Source organism: Bemisia tabaci, chromosome 6, assembly GCF_918797505.1.
Source record: "Bemisia tabaci chromosome 6, PGI_BMITA_v3".
NCBI lineage: Eukaryota > Metazoa > Arthropoda > Insecta > Hemiptera > Aleyrodidae > Bemisia > Bemisia tabaci.
In genome coordinates, this window is record NC_092798.1 from 31437378 (window position 1) to 31453831 (window position 16454).

Here is a 16454-nt window from a genome sequence, read left to right on the forward strand (position 1 = left end):
CCAACGGAAAGAAAAGAAAGAAAGTTAAGAGACGAGAGGAGAGCATGTTTGAAGTGCTTAAAAAGACTGCCAATCGTTCTTCAGCTTGATGTTTCCTTTTCTATGTATGATTGTATGATCATTGTTTTAGAGAGAGACGGGAGAGAAAAAGTACTTGATAACTTCTATGAGTTGGTGTTATCGATGATTGCTAAATAAATACATGGAGCCGGGCAGTGAAATAAAGAAAATAAAAATCGCATGAGCCCGTTACAGCGCTCGGTGTAAAGCGGAATAAGCTGGACAAAGTCTGTACCGATTGACAAAGCTTCCGAGAAGTGCAACGATTTATCTTAGAGATGAGAGGAGAAACGTGAGAAGGGAAAAGGTATTGACTGATCACCGTTAAAAAATTAATCAATTACAAAATGCGTGTATCCAGTGGCGTGTGTATCCGGCGTGTGTGCGTGTGTCCCGATTAATAATAAGAACAAAAATGTGTAGGATATTGAAGATACTCAAGATACCTGTCAAAACACCTTGATACTGCGTACTGAAAAAAAGTGGCTTGGCTAAAGCATAATGATTCTTGAATTTGCCGCCAAGAATTTTTTTCATCTTGCTTTAAGCTGAATTTTTCTTGATACCAGAAAATGATGCTTGGTTAAAAAAGTAGTTATAACCAGGAAATTCTTGATTTAGAAGAAATACTTCTTGGCGGCAAATTTAAGATTATTTTTTTTACCGTGGAAACCTAACCTAACTGGCGAAAATTTGCGTAATGACGACAGTAAACGTAGAATGTAAACTCCTATGCAGAACCTCAGCCACGTTACGATTTGGAGGGTAGTGAGTATACACTTCATTACAAGAAAATTAAACAAAGTAATCAGCACCCAACAACACAGCGGGGTTACAAATTAATGCTCCGCTTCAGAAGTTTAGTCAGACTTGAGGTCAAAACGATGGAGTTGGTTTGCGCTGTTACAATTTTAAATTTCAAAACGACGCTTTCATAAGAACTTACAAGGCAAAGCCATTAAGAGGCCACGAGAGGAAACTTACTGATAGCTGATAAGAAAATTGGGGTGGGAGGGAACGGGACACGGTGGAGGGGGGAAGGGCGGGGGCTGGAACCTTGCGATGACGTCACGTGACCGTTGATAAGCTCCGAGTGAATGGGGTCACTAACTCACTATACTTTACTCTGTCACCCTTTCATTCATGCTTTATCAACGGGCGCGCTCGTTGCCTCGATGATAACTGGACGTATTTCTATCAAACGGAACTATGTGCATTAAGACGTGAGCCCTGTTATGCACATATCCTTATGGGTCTTAGGGCTCATGTCTCAATGCACATAGTTCCGTTTGATAGAAATACGTCCAACTGAACAAGTGTTTCAAAAAGGGATCATGCCCATTTTCGGATGAGCCTTGGATTGCGTGATGGTACTAGTGTTTAAGGTTCCATCTAATTACGAACGTGGACCTTTACAGAAGGAACTGGTTCAACTGACTGTACAGAAACAATCAGGCCGATTGGCGCGACTGACTGGTTGTTCCAGCCGCTGGAACCGAATATGACCGATATTCAGGATTGACGAACTTAAAAACGGACAAATTATGGAGCCTAAAACATTTACGGTTTTTGTTTCTCTCTTTATATAATTTTTGACTGGTTGCACTCTGGTTGATCGTGTTTGGTCAAATGAGGGGTGAGCATTATTCAATTTTGAAAAATCCTGATTACTCTTTAAATAAACGATCCCGATAAATTTCTTGTTTTAATGAGAAATCGTGAGCAAGAATTTTCTTTACTCGATTTGGAGAAAAATTTGTTGGGATACTTCCGAGATTTTTCAAAGGACAAAATTTCAATCACGAAACTGGAATCTTGATGATTCTGTAAAAAATCTATAATCAACAAAGTTCCGCTGATTACATGCCGTTTTTCAGATTTACCCTAATGCCAAAAAGTCCCGTAATAATAATACCATTCGTTCTCCCGGTTTTCAAAGTTGCTGAACACCGTGTTTTTACCACAGTAAAATGACTCAAAAGTATTACACACAGCTATCGCCACCCTTAGCTGAAGACGCTCGCATTCGGACCCAGGGCTGCCACAGAATTCAGAAAATGAAATCCCCTGACATCTCCCTTATTTCCCTGATACATTTTGGTGAAATTCCCTGACGATTGAAGATATTATGACGGATGGTTACTAAGACATTATTAAGAATAGTTTTCAGACGAAATGTGTTGTTCAAAACGTCAAACCCGTTCTAGACGGCAAATAAAGGTGCTTAACAATTTTCCCGTTTTTCCCTGACATTCCCAGATTCTCCCTGACCATTTAAAATTCCCTGACATTTCCCAGTTTTCCCGGTATTCCCCTAATACCATGACTTTTCTCTCGGTTTTTCTTCATTTCATCTGCGGGTACTCTCCGAGAGCGGTTCGATCCATGATTCCCATGCTATCATTCCGCGATGTCTTAGTCGTCGGGAGGGTTATATTCCGAGCGTTTGCTCTCTAAATCTTCATCATGTGGATATGGGAGATGGAAAGAGTACCCCAGTCCCAACAAGGGACTCGTGCCAAGGCGGCGATGCAGCAGAACGAAGCAGCGCAGCCCGGTGCGGTGACAAGCACGACATTAGGACATTACCGTATGTAAACTCTGCTGGAGCTCGGAAACAGATAATGATACCATAGCATAGCCAGGCAATAAATCAGTTGCATGGACGAAAACTATGAACAAGGGGTAAGAGAAGAATAAAATAACTGAAGCTGTGTGCGAGCTTTACTGAAAACTTTCGTGTACTAGTGATTGGACGCATTAATGCAGTAAAAAGGTTTCCTTTACAGACTGATTTAGTGACGATTGCCTCAGAATTTTAAAGATGAAATTCCCTGACATTTCCTTGATTTCCCTGACGAATTTTAGTGAAATTCCCTGACAATTGAAGATATGCCGGATGGTTAAGAAGATATAATGTGCAATATTTTTCTGGCAAAATTTGTTGTTCAAACGTCAAACCCATTCTGAAAAGAAAATAGAGCTGAATTAACAATTTTTCCCGGACACTTTCATAATTTTTTCTGACAATTCCAGGTATTCTTGTTTCTTTTCGTTTATTTTCTCTCTCAATCTGCAGAGGAGAATAAATGTTAAAAAAGAAAGAAAATGAGTTGGACGAACACAGAGATAAGGTTGAACATCAGACAGTGTAAAAATTTGGGCAAATGAAACGAACAAAAACGATAAAAAAAAAAACTCGCCGCCACTTTTAAATTAAATTGAAAAATATGTTATTATATTGATTGACTATTTTGTTTACTTTTATCATCAAAAGAGATGCACATAATTAACGATAGGTACGCAGCATTCTCAGGTTTATATAAAAAAACAAACGAATCTCAAAACAAACTGACAGAGCCCACTTTTTCTGCAAGACTTGCTGAATGTCAAACTTGTGAGCAATTGGAAGAATTCGCTTTCCAAAAGGGGCAAAAAAAGAGAGAAGCACGAATGTAGTTAGAGGGGATTATATAAAATATTTGAGTTATTTCCTTTCTCCACATTTTCACGCGTGCGGTCACTGTCAAGGATCAAAATGATTTAGTCGATGCAAATAATGAGGAACGATTCGGAGGAATTTCACAAACAAAACCACATATTTGTTGTCATATTTATCGTTTGCCAATCAAAAATTTGAACATTATAGACTATTGGCCACGGAAATACTTAATTGAAACGTAAAAATAAGTTATTCCTCATAATTGTCCGCAGATTGCGGAGAGAGCATAGAGGACTTCGACGAGAAACTCTGTGGATCTACGGTGAGACCAGTAATCCCATTTCCCGGAACTAGTGCCGAATTCCGGAACTTTTGAGATTTTCCTTAACTTTTCCCGGAACTGATGAAATTTCCGCAATTTTCCGGATCGTTTGCATTTTCCGGAATTTTCTCGGAAATTTTGAAAAATCTAAAGAGAATTCCGGAACTTTTGACGGTCATGGAGTGGGAGAAATATTGGCTTGCTCTCTCCGCATTCTACATAAAATTATGAGGACTAACTTATTTCTATGTTTCAATTAAATATTTCCGTGACCAATAGTCTACTCTATTGTGGAGAATTGGAAAAGTTCCGAGTTCCGGAACTTTAGACGGACATGGAATGAGAGAATGGGAGAATTGGGTGAAACATCGTGCCTATGATTCACGCTAGAGTGAGTCGCTTCAAACTTTTTGAGGCATTGATTGGAATAAACACAGTGCGTAAGGAGATAACTGGTGTTTTACAGGCCTTTTTGAAAATTTAGTGATATTTGAAGGTGGGACTACTAAATTTTCGGGGAAAGGAGGAAATCTGTGGCTGTTTTAAAACTAAGCGAAAACTTTAAAAAAAAACTTTTAAATAAAACGATACGACACCTTTTTTTACTATCACGGAAGTTTTAGTGGTCCGTTCCCCGTTCCGTCATTCGCGGCAACATAATAATCGCGCATAAAAGCAACAATGAGATAAAAAATCACTGAAAGGTAACGCTCGATATCACAACACCACATTTCTATCACGCTAAAAAGATACATTATTACCTCAATATAATGACTGGTAAAAAACGGGCGGTAACGGGAAATAACAACAGAAGAAAAAAGTACATTAACTCCCAAAAAAATACATTAACTCTCAGAGCTAGAATTCATACTGAAATTGCTGCTCACGTTAGGGTCAAATAAAAGTACGGCGCAACCTAATAACGTCACTGCTCGATTTTTAGATGGCCCGTTGACGCGTGCAGGCACTCTATTTTTTCCGAACTGCGCGGAAAAACCAAAAAACTTAAAATCTGAGAGTGGTTTTCCGAGCTTAGAGAGGTACGCTCTTTGATGTCACGTTATGTTAGGTACATTATCACGTACCATGAGCATGGGGAATTATGCTCCGACTGAAGTAGAAAGTACGTAACAGTGTAGAGAGTAGGCGACATCACTTCCACTGGTGCCTCATTCAATAAAAGGTTATTGACACGAACAATAAAACCCACCAACGGGGTTCAAATGGACCGAGTCCATCAGAAAGGAACCAACCCACGTTAATTTGAAAAAAAGAGATTTGAGGTTTTATTCCTGCATGAGGCTCAATGTAGAAAAAAGAAACGCCATCACGTGTTGCTAAGGATGTGCATCATGTTCCCCTCTTTAAACAAAATATATAAACAAAAAATAAACTTAAATGCTCTGGCTTCATTGACTTATTATTGTGAAATGTTGATCTTAATTTAATAAATAGTCCGCTGAAACTTCACTTTCGCTTTTCCTGATATCCCCCGATATTTCGTAACATTTTCTAGTTTGATTTTGCAAACCAAAATATTTGATGAATTGAGTCAAATTTTTCCATTTTGGCACGTGCTAAACTCTATATTCTTGCACACTGCTTGACGCGCTAGAAATTTCCTGGGCCATGACCGATTTTCCTGATAATCCCAGTTTTAATTGACGTCAGATACTCGGTAAAATGACGAGAATGGAGAGACTGCAGGTGTCTGAAAGTTGATGAATTTTGTGTTTAAGTGGAAACAACCGAGTGCACTGAATGCAAGAATACCCTTGGTTCAAAAAAAAAAAAAAAAAAAAATGGGAGAAAATCTGACAAAATGATCTAATTTGCTAGAATTCATGTGTTTAACTGGGAAATGCCTCCGGATGACGTCACTAGGCGGTGCATTTTTCCACTTTTAAATCTATTTCAATATTAATTCCCATGTCAGAAAAAAATTGGGGAAAAATTCTGCGAAATCAGCTCTTTGAGCACTCTTAGACGAAGCAATAAATAATTTGTGTGCGAATTCGCCATTGTCATTCTGGAGCCACTGGTTTCCCATCAGATTGGACAACCAGTTTCATGATCTCGGCAACTCTTCATGGCGCTTACACGATTTTGAATTCGCATAGACAAAGAGAAGTTTGAGGGTCTATGTGGCAACGTCGGAATTGGAGCTCGAACTTGGGCATTTTTTTCGAGGCCGCGATTATGGAGGCGTTAAACCGTTAATGATTCCACCGCTACTACGCTACTGGCACACTGATGCTGCGCTGTAGCAGCTTCTGGGGTTATTTAATCCGACCGCCGCACGGTGGATCGAGTCAATGGTAGAGGTCGGACATGGGCGACAAAAAAAAAGTCTGATTTTAAATATTTTTTCTTGGTTTTCTAGTAGTTAAGCTTCCAAAATGAATGTATCCACGGTTCTAGGATCTTTGAACCCTTCCGCTTTGACATGCGGGTTGCCTAAAGCTGACATTGCAGGTGGTATCGAATTTGCCGTCTAATTCTCAAGGTTTTATTTCGCTTTTGCATGAGTTCTGTGGCAGATAAATCAAAATTTCAATTAAACATGCTTATTCTCCTCCCTTTAAGGAACATTTTGGTATATCATTAATGTGCATTGGCATATTTTTAGGAGGACCAAAACCACCTCCAAAGCTTGCTTTAAAAAAACGCCCAAAAAATGTTAAAATAGCTCGATAAAAAAATGTCCACAAGTGTCCGCAAAATCCTTTGTTGGGTTGCCTCCTGTACACTATCAGGAATGATATTATGTAATAATTAGCCGCTAATATCCGCTAATCTGCGAAAACGGTCCATTTGAATGATAGGAAGTCGCGCCTGCTGGGAATCCGATCTTGCTCTATTGTCATCAATAAAATCGTGCATCACACGATATCCTTCAATCTCGATAATTTTTCTACTGATTACTGATTTTGGCTTACTTGTTGATATTTTTGGACGATACATTAACCTTCTGTTAGTCTTTGAAGCTGATTCGATCAGCGTTATACTGTGCGATAAAGTTTAAGGTGTATGTTTTGCGCATTGTATATTTCACACGTCCCGTTTCTTGCAAAATGTCTGCAACATACCTAGAACTCTTTCATGAGCTCCATACAAATAAAATTTCAACTTTTTTCCCCCCCTTGGAGGATGACAATACTTTCTCTACCCTAGGGTAGCGAGAAAGTAAAAATTGGTTGTGGGTTGAAAAAGAAGAAATACAAGAAATTTCTTCAAGAGACAATAGTCCTTCTCAGAGGTTCTTCAAGGGATCAGAACTTGCATGAAAAATAATTTTCCTCCTATTTAAATATTTATTCAATAAATATGTTTCAAACTTCACTCCAAACATCGAGGAACAAAACGAAATAATGGAAGATGATATAATTTTTTTCCCCTGCACATTCAATTTTTTTTATTTGGTGATAAGTACCTATAATAATATTCTAGGATGACTCGATAAAAAGAAGCTACAGTATATACATCTCTTTTTTATTTCTTTAATATATTGATCTATTTTTTGAAATATGAATATTTGTTGAATAACTGAAAGAGTAGAGAGTTCATAAAAATGAAAACGTCTATTGACTGGCTGGAGGAAAAGAGAAGAAAAATGAACATTATCAGAATGTTCCGTATATGTGTCAGTATGCAATTGCGAGAAACCAATTAACATGAACAAAAAACGATGTTAGCAGAAATTGAAAGAAATATGGCAACCTTCGTGGTGAGGGGGCTGTAAAGCCGCCCTCCCTCACTCCTCAAGTAATGTTCTTGAGTCAAGTTCTGCAAAATTATTCTTTATGTAAGATGCTTACGGTCCCATTCGCCGAAAGTAACGTGAAAAAACAGCTATCAAGGATCCCAATTTCAATAGTCATGAAAAAGTGTGTCAAACTCGTATTAAAACTCGTTATTCGGCTGAAAAATGATCAAAAATGGAATCTACGACGAAAAATACAGTAGATGAGTGTAATTTGCTCTATTCTAAGGGTGGGAAATCTCCGTAATCAGAGAAAATAAGACGCGTGATGCGCGATGACCGACCCCTCCCATTGACTCGATCCACCGTGCGCCGCGCCGACACCGACACCGACGAGCGAATTTCGCCGCACATTTCGCGCGATCCGATTGAATCATCCTCACGGCAGCTGCCCCATCCCCGGCCCTGGTTTCGCCCGATTCCGAGAAAACCTAATCGAGAGCAGGTCGGAACCCTCGATAAAAATCCGCCAAATCCCAGCCTCTTTTCGACCTTTCCTCGGGGAAGAAGGAAGATGATGCGCACAGTTAGAAAAAGAAACCGACATTTGGAGTTGATGCAGGAAGTGGACCACAAGGTGACCTGGACGCGCTGAAAATATTTTTTGGTATTTTTTCTTACGCACAGAAAAAGAAATTACGGGTTATATAGACATACTGTCCGTTCCAGGCTCGAAGGCCGAAAGTTCCAGGTGCTGAAGCCGTAGCTTCTACTGCTTCGGGTGGTACGCCCGGAACTTTCAGCCTCTGAGCCCGGAACGCGGACGGTATGTCTATATTGCCCGTATGCACGGATTCTAAAGCCGGAGTTTTCCTCCTACTTTCTAGTGCCAAAGCTTAGGGTTGAAAATTTGTAACCTCGTTGAAGATCAGGCGCAAAGTGCGGGATCGAATTTGGGGCGCGCAGCGCAGGGGGGCGAAAACTTCTCGACCAGTGACCAATAACCGAACCAACGTAGCGAAGCAGTATTTTCAGATGGGAAAGCCGATAAAGTCGCGATTTTTTTTGCAAAGCTGCGGAAAAAATCACGAATATCTCGTAGAGCCGCAGTAGGAATCACGTGTTTTTCGCAAAATCGCGATATGTAATGCGTACACACAGAGCTATAACACAGTCATCTCGTTGAACACTCTGGGGAAAAAGGGATTTTGAAAATCGGAGGGCCGATTTGAAAAATGGGAAGGCTAAGTATTTTCTGCATCCTTGTGACAGCGATGGAAACAAAAAGAGTATACATTAGTTTAGTAGGACACTCTCTTCATCCCCAGATGTCTCTAAGTGTCCTGCGATGGTTGATTTGACCAAAACTTTTGCCGATCGACCAAGTTATTTTGGTCGATCTGACCGAAAAAAAATCTCACAGTAGCCCAAAGTAACCACTAACCATGGACACAAACATTTTTAACCGTGGCAGATTTCCACGAAACCTGGGTGCTAGAAAGGCCGATGGAGATTCCCACTGAAAAGACCCAATCTCATTATTTGGATCAAACTTAATTAATTAACTTTCTTTAGAAGTTAAATGAGGAAGGATGCGATTTAGGAGATTACAGATCAGCGGCGAGGGAAGCTTGCTTAATGTTGAATACTCGGAGGGATGGGGTCTGATATAAGGACTGTGGTATTACTTTTCTTCGAGGTCTTTTGGATAACTGGGTCGACTTCAAAGTAATCTATCTTGACCAGAGTTTACCATAGCTCCTGTGGCCCTTATTGCTTTCCAACTGAGAAAGTATTTTATATTTAATTCTTAATTAAGGCTTTCGTTGATTTCTGTTGATTAAAAAAAACTTAATCACTGTAGATGTTTTTTTTTTATTTACAATCTTACTTAATTAGATTATTCTTTCATTTATATCTAGGCATTGTTTTTAAATTAGCCTCTTTAGAGACGATCAACGAGAAGCATGTTTGGAAACACAATTTAACTGTTACTTCAAGAGTAACTCCTAATCTTGCGCGCCACAGACAGATACACCGACAGGAAAGAGCTCCTATGCAATAAAAAAGCACTGCTCCATTTTAATCTTTAAAAACGGAGGAAATCTGTGCCGCGCGGCCCTTGGTCAGGCCTGGTCGAACGCCAAATGCTATGATCTACATGTCTAGAACAGTTGTACATCGTTGTCTTAGAAAAAACGCCGTGCAAACATTCCAAGATTGCAAAAGTTCACTCGATAGAACACACATTTTTAGGCAAATTCGTCAACTTTTTAAGTTGAATTTTTCAGAGAATTTCAATCGCAATTTTTCTTGCCATGCCTGTAAATTTCAATAAAAACCTTTGTAATTTTCCTACAAAAATAAGTATTTTATTCGAGGAAATATGGCAACGATCGAATGTTTATAGAGCGTTTTTCCTAGGCAAGGCGGTATACAGAGCGAGACGATGGTACTCTTTTCCTTGTTCGAAGTGTGTTAACACGAGCACGAGTGGCGAGGCATCTTCGCGTCGAGTGACGAGCGAGGAGTTGAAGCGTCGTACATTGGAACGAGCCGATGGAAGAGGTGGAACAAAATTTGGAAACTTTACACGCTCATAACTCCGTTTATATAAAAATTTGAGGTTCTAAAAGTGGTTCCATTGGTTTTCTCGTGAAATTTTCTTCTTAAGGCACCCCATGAAATTAGAAAGGTAACGAAATACACATCAAAATGGAGATGTTGCATGTGTGAGGAATTTGCGATTTGACGTTGATTTTTATGTAAAAGTTCGTGAGAAACACGATGAGGCCACTGGTTTTCTCTGAAATCAACTCCCAAGCTCAAAAAAAGCTCTCAAGTTGAGACCAAAATGGAGGGGATATCCTACCCTACCCTGAGAGTCCACCTCCACATCAAGACAAACTCTCCATGCACAGATAGGAGCAAATACATTAGCAGGGTTGCCGTGTTTTCAGTTTTGGAGTCCCGAATAAAGTGGCAACCTGCTAATGTATTTGCTCCCTATCTTTGCATGGAGAGTTTGTTTTGATGTAGAGTGACTCGCAGGGTAGGTGGGATATCTCCTCCATTTTGGCCTCACTTGAGAGCTTTTTTTGAGCTTGGGAGATGATTTCAGAGAAAACCAGTGGCACCATCGTGTTTCTCGCGAACCTTTACATAAGTATCAGCAGTCAAATTGCAAATTCCTCACACAAGCAACATCTCCATTGACTCGATCCACTGTGCGTCGCGGCGCCAGAGACGCCAGCGTACGCGGGCGTCTGTCCAGGTTACTCACTCACTGACGCCCCGATGAATGGATGAATGAGTGATCGACGAACCATTGACTTCCATCCGTGGCCCTCCGACTACGTCTCATCGTCGCCGTCCCAGCGGCCAAGCTCGAAATTTTCCATTTGAAGCTATGCTTAAGAATCGATTATTGCGGGCACTCCGAAGATCGATACTTTTCCATAGACGTAAACGGAAAATCATTCGATTCATCGCAAAGCACGCCACGCCATAGCGTCGTTCTGAAAAGACAATGTGTCGGTGTGGTGTCCCTCCTCACACGCTCCGGCGACAGAATGGAAGCGCAAATCCTCGTCTCCCAAACTGCCCTGTTAAGAAAGAACGCCATATGAGCCGTCAGGCGTTGCCAAATTTCCTTCCAAAATAAGTTTCTACAGGGGAATTTGAGCATATATCTCAACTGATTCTCCGGAGGATTTCGTTCGTCATTTGATTCAACAAGTCAGAGAATTTCAAGAAAAAATATTCATAACTTTCTTTCAGAATTGATATTTTGTGAGAGGAAATTTGGCAACATTTGAATGCTCATACGGCGTTTTTCAAACGGGTTAAGGTTGTTGAACCTAACGGGTAATTTTCTACTTTGCTAGCTTTGTAGAATGTAATTATTACAGAAACATGCGACGCTATATGTTCGTGGACCGTGGTTGAATCTCAAAGTAGGAAGAGATAATGAAACGCCAAGTTTAAAGACACTTAGAAATCTCGGCGTGAAATCCGGAGGCCATATCACTTCAGAACCCCCCCCCCCCCCTCCAAAAAAAAACCCCTGAGTATTATCATCAGGGAACAAAATCTGCTCCATAGATGCAAAGATAGCTTCAAACAGAGTTGAACTCACTCTTCATTCATATCGGGTGGTTTAGGGGGTTTTAGGGAGTTTTTTAGGGGCAAAATATGCTCCGAGGGTGAAACGCTCTCTGGATTCCATGAATTCTGAGATTTTAACAGTGTGCGTCCGATATTCCGATATTAAGATGACAAGTTCGCTTGAAATTGAAAATATTCTCACTTTTTACAGTGCTGCATGATACATTTCTTACTTATTGTTAGAGTCCTTTTTGAAATATTTTGACCAAGAGAATGCGCCTAAAAAGAAAAAAGTTCAGAACTTGAGTTGTGCTTTGTGCTGTGGTAGAGCGTGAAAACGAGTGGACCTATGTAAAATTTGCTAATGAGCAAGAGATAAACTTTCCATGGCAAAATTTCGTGACCCTTCTCTGACTATCCAAGATAAGAAAAATTTCCTGACTTTTCCAAGTTTCACCTGACGGTGTTCGTTGCGTGTTTTGCTGTGACAATTAAAGTGTAAAAAATTGCACACGACGATCAAGACTTCATCAAAACTCGATTTTATGAGGACGAATGAACACTTGCAAGAGCGGTATTCTGCGGTCAAACCAAGGCTGACAAAACGCAGACTGTTTAATGGTGACAGCACAGGAAAAATAAGTGTGTTACCTAATGCACAATCCAAAAGCAAGCATTTGCTCCGCTGAGACTTTCAGGAGACTCATTATGAATGGATTTTAAACCTTTCTCCTTCCTCTTTCTCCTTTTCTCTCTCTTTCCCTCTGATTCACTTGGGAGCGCGATGACGTCAAACACACTTGACGAGTTGAGTGTTCAAGCTTGTTTAAAGGAGTAAGATCTGATTCTTAGAATTTGAAATCGTCGGTCGGAGAAAAATTATTCTTGCGAACTCAGCATGAGCCCTGCTCTCCACACAGCGGTAAAATCGCGAATAATTTGCGGCTACAAAGTATCGGAGCTCGACCTGGTTACTAACCAGTGGTTAGCTTGCGGATCTTTGACTGCAACAGAAATTCGACATACTAAATTTTTAACACCTAAATAAGACTATTGCTATACGTAACAAACATCTACCTCTATTAAGAAAAAAAAAAAATAAATAAATGAAACGGTTCGTTGGGGCGTTTTGCCGGGAAGAAAAAGTGGACATTTTTGTCATATCACTGTGCAAAATGGGCCAATTATGTGGTATTACGTGACTCGTGTTTTAATTGTTGAATATAATGCGTAGGGAAAAAATAGAGGGATCCATTTAAAAGCAAAATTTTTACATATATAACATGAGCACTGGAAAAAAAACACATTGAATCTAGAGTCCAGAATCTTGAAAACATTGACAAGAAAAAATACTCTTGATTCAATCAGATGTTTGCTTAAATCAAAAGGAAATCCGCTCAAATTAAGAGGCTTAGTTCTTGATTTAAGCAAAAATCCGATAGAATCAAGAGTATTTTTTCTTGTCGATATTTTTAAGAGTCTGGACTCTAGATCCAATGTGTTTTTTTTTTCCAGTGAGCTCTTATAGTTCTAAGATATATGCAGTAGCTAATATTATCCGTCATTCAACACTATCACCGTGGACCACATCAAAAGCAGGTGTCTGAAAGTTTGTGACTTTCACGTTTCAGAAGGAACTAATGAGTGAACTGAGCATTAAGACATCCTTCATTTCTAAAATAAACAATTATTAAAGGAGATATTGTCAAAATGTTTGTACAGACGTGGAAAGGCTCGGTTTCCTTAATGGAATTTACAATTTTGGTCGAACATTCCTTGTCCGACGATTCTGATGGTTCGTTCCACTGTGCGCCGGGCCACACCGGGCGGTCACCGTGGAACCCGAACCGGATTTCGCGGGCCCCAATTCTGTCGAAGCTCCGGGAGAGGTGAATGAATGTATGAATGCAAGAGTGTGCTCTCGTCGAAATGAATGGGTAAACACCTTACCGCCGAAATAAGTATCCTGGCTGGGCGTAGACCCGTACTACGGTGTATCCACGATAATGTGCCTAACCTACGCGGTATGCTGCTAATCACTGACTTTTTGATTCACGACCTTCAGAGGATCACACGCAAAGGACAAAGAAAAAAAAACTCCGGCCATAGGGGCCGTACTCATGGGTTATAAAGACCTACCGTCCGCGTTCCGGGCTCAGAGGCCGAAAGTTCCGGTCGTAGCACCCGAAGCAATCGAAGTTACGGCTCCAGCACCCGGAACTTTCGGCCTCTGAACCCAGAACGGACGGTATGTCTACATATGTAGCCCGTAACTTTTTTTCCAGTGGAGAAAAGCAAGAGACACCTTTAAAGCAATATGACACCTGTGAGAAATATTAAAAAGATGGGGATGAACAATTTTCCGAGGAAAGAATTTTCCAATTTTCCAACCAAAATTGCCCGGTTCTCACACAGCCCCTCCTGGGAGTTGGCACTCCTGTATTTCATTTAAAACTACATATCGCCATCTTTTCACTGGGGGGTGGGGGAGGGGGGTCCCCTTTCGTAGCCAGAAATATAACAAATTAGAGTTGGAGTAACAAAATGAACTCTAATGAGTTGCAGTACAAGACTGAACCCATGAACTGTTTCTGGTTTTGATGCCCTTTTAAAATAGTGTGAACCCGGGAAAATCACAGTAACCGAGCAAGTTTTAAAAAATAATATTTTTCAGAGAAACACGAAATTCACAGATGCAGATTTACAGGGCTGCAAAATTTTCTCGATCACGCGATCATGATTATAGGACCACTCGCGTGAGAATTTGGGGAATTGGGGAAGACTTTTTCTTCTTCTTCTTCTTTTCTTTTTAACGTACATTTCAATCAATTTTGGGGAGAAAACTGGGGAGCACATCGTTTTTTGTGTTGAATGCCATTCACGTGCGCTGCCTTGGAGGCGCAATTATAGCCAAATATCACATTTTGCGGAGGGAATATTGCGAATTGGGGAAGGCTGAGAACTTTATGCGCCCCTGTGCGAATATACTTGGAAGCGAATTTGCGAGGGAACCAGCTGCTGATTGATTTTCAAAATTACTAGGGGCTCATTTATTATCCCTTATTATCCCCTATTAGTCCTATAATCTCAAAAACGACGAGTTCTAGCAAAAAACTGCAGGATTCATCATCTCAATATTTTTCAACGCTGAATTTAGTGCTAAAAACATTAATTTTGGCCACTTTACGGTTCGATACCCCGTTAAACCTCTCCTCAAAATCAGTTTTCCCTTTATTGTAGGTCAAAAATGAAATTAACGCTAAAAATTACCCCCCACTTACCAATTTGAATTCACGTTTGTGGTAAAAATTGTCACAAAATTAAAAAGACGATTTTTTCTCTCAAACATTGGGGGGCCGTGGCCCCCAGGAAAGCGTTTTTGGAAAAAAAGCTATACTGCATTTTTTGACCCCAAGGATCGACTTCTTCAATATTCGCACTTAATCCTGGGACACCCTGTAGAGGAAAGGAGCTCGGAGGAGATACGGGGATCCGACTGGGACTAATTTTATCGGAACACCTGTCGGATGGATCGGCGGCGAAAAATGTCCAACGATCGCTCCATGTTGGGGAGCAAACAAGTGCTTCATTTTCTCGGGTCGAGTTGTGGCCGGACCGGGCAATGGGCCGTAGGCGACGCTCGTTTTTCCTCGTCCGTGATAAATCGAGGGCGTTGCGGCGCCCTTGCCGTTTCCGCAGGTGGAGCCGCCGCGAGGGGGGCTCGAGTACCTGGCGGCGGCAACCCCGCCGAACTCGTCGGTGCGTTTGTTTTCGGAAACGGAGCACCGTGGGAGCCCCCGCTTTCCGTTTCAATTTTTCGCCCCGGCCATCACCCATCCGAGCGGAATGTCCGATCCACCATCCCCGTCCTGTCGTTTGTTTTCGCGCCCCGCCCCGCCCCCCGCCGGGAAGCAAAAACTCAGTCAAAATAACACCCCCGCCGCCCGTCCCTCTGTGTAAGCCCTGCGTTCCGACGCCGTTTGCATTAATTAGCCCCTCGACTGCCAGTAGCGTGGCGTGAATTGCGATGTATCGATTGTTACGCCATTTGAACCTATGGTAAAAAATCGATTATTAAGGCGTTCGCTGCGAACACCCTGTTCATCGATCCTCTTCCACAGGTTTAAATGGCATAACAATCGATACATCGCAAAGCACGCCACGCCACTGTCGACTGCTACTGTAAGTCGATTGCTGAGTTTTTATCGATCTACCTTGATCGATAATTAATATCGCTAAAAGAGGGATTTTCGATCGTGGTTTTTGTTCGATAACATGCTCCTCTTAAGGCCTCTGCGGGCCACTTATTGAAATTGATAGACAAAGCTATAGACAAAGAAGACAAAAGGGATTTGGAGGGATCCTATTGGTGGAAGTGAGTGGTTACAATGGTCAAAGGAGGCAGGTAATAGACTAGGTAACGGCAACCCACGAGGGACCCGATAGTTAGTCCATCATTTTCTCCCTTAGTCTATAAGAACCAACCATTTCAACCAATAGGATAGCTCCATTCTATCTATGTCTTCTTTGTCTATTGCTTTGACTCAAAGAATCGACTCCTTCAATATTCGTAATTAATCCTGGGACACCCTGTATAGCGGGAGAGTATGGCCTCGCACTGACTCACGGAGACCTCATCATGGGTCCAAATCTTGTTGGCTGGTTTATATAAAGCTAAAAGTTCCGGCAAGAATTTTGACTTATTTATTCGATTGCTGATTGATGATTGCTATTATTTCTTTTCGCCCTCGGAGCGCCTAGCCTACCTACTTCCAAGTTACTCCAGACGCTGATGGATTTCGAGGTTGCTAAGGGCCTCA

At 41.1% G+C, this 16454-nt stretch overlaps 1 protein-coding gene across 6 annotated transcripts in view; it reads right to left on the reverse strand.

Annotated features, from left to right (window-relative positions):
- The window catches only part of LOC109044043 (dual 3',5'-cyclic-AMP and -GMP phosphodiesterase 11), a 174594-nt gene that overhangs the window by 85337 nt on the left and 72803 nt on the right, over positions 1-16454 (reverse strand). The window lies entirely within an intron of this gene.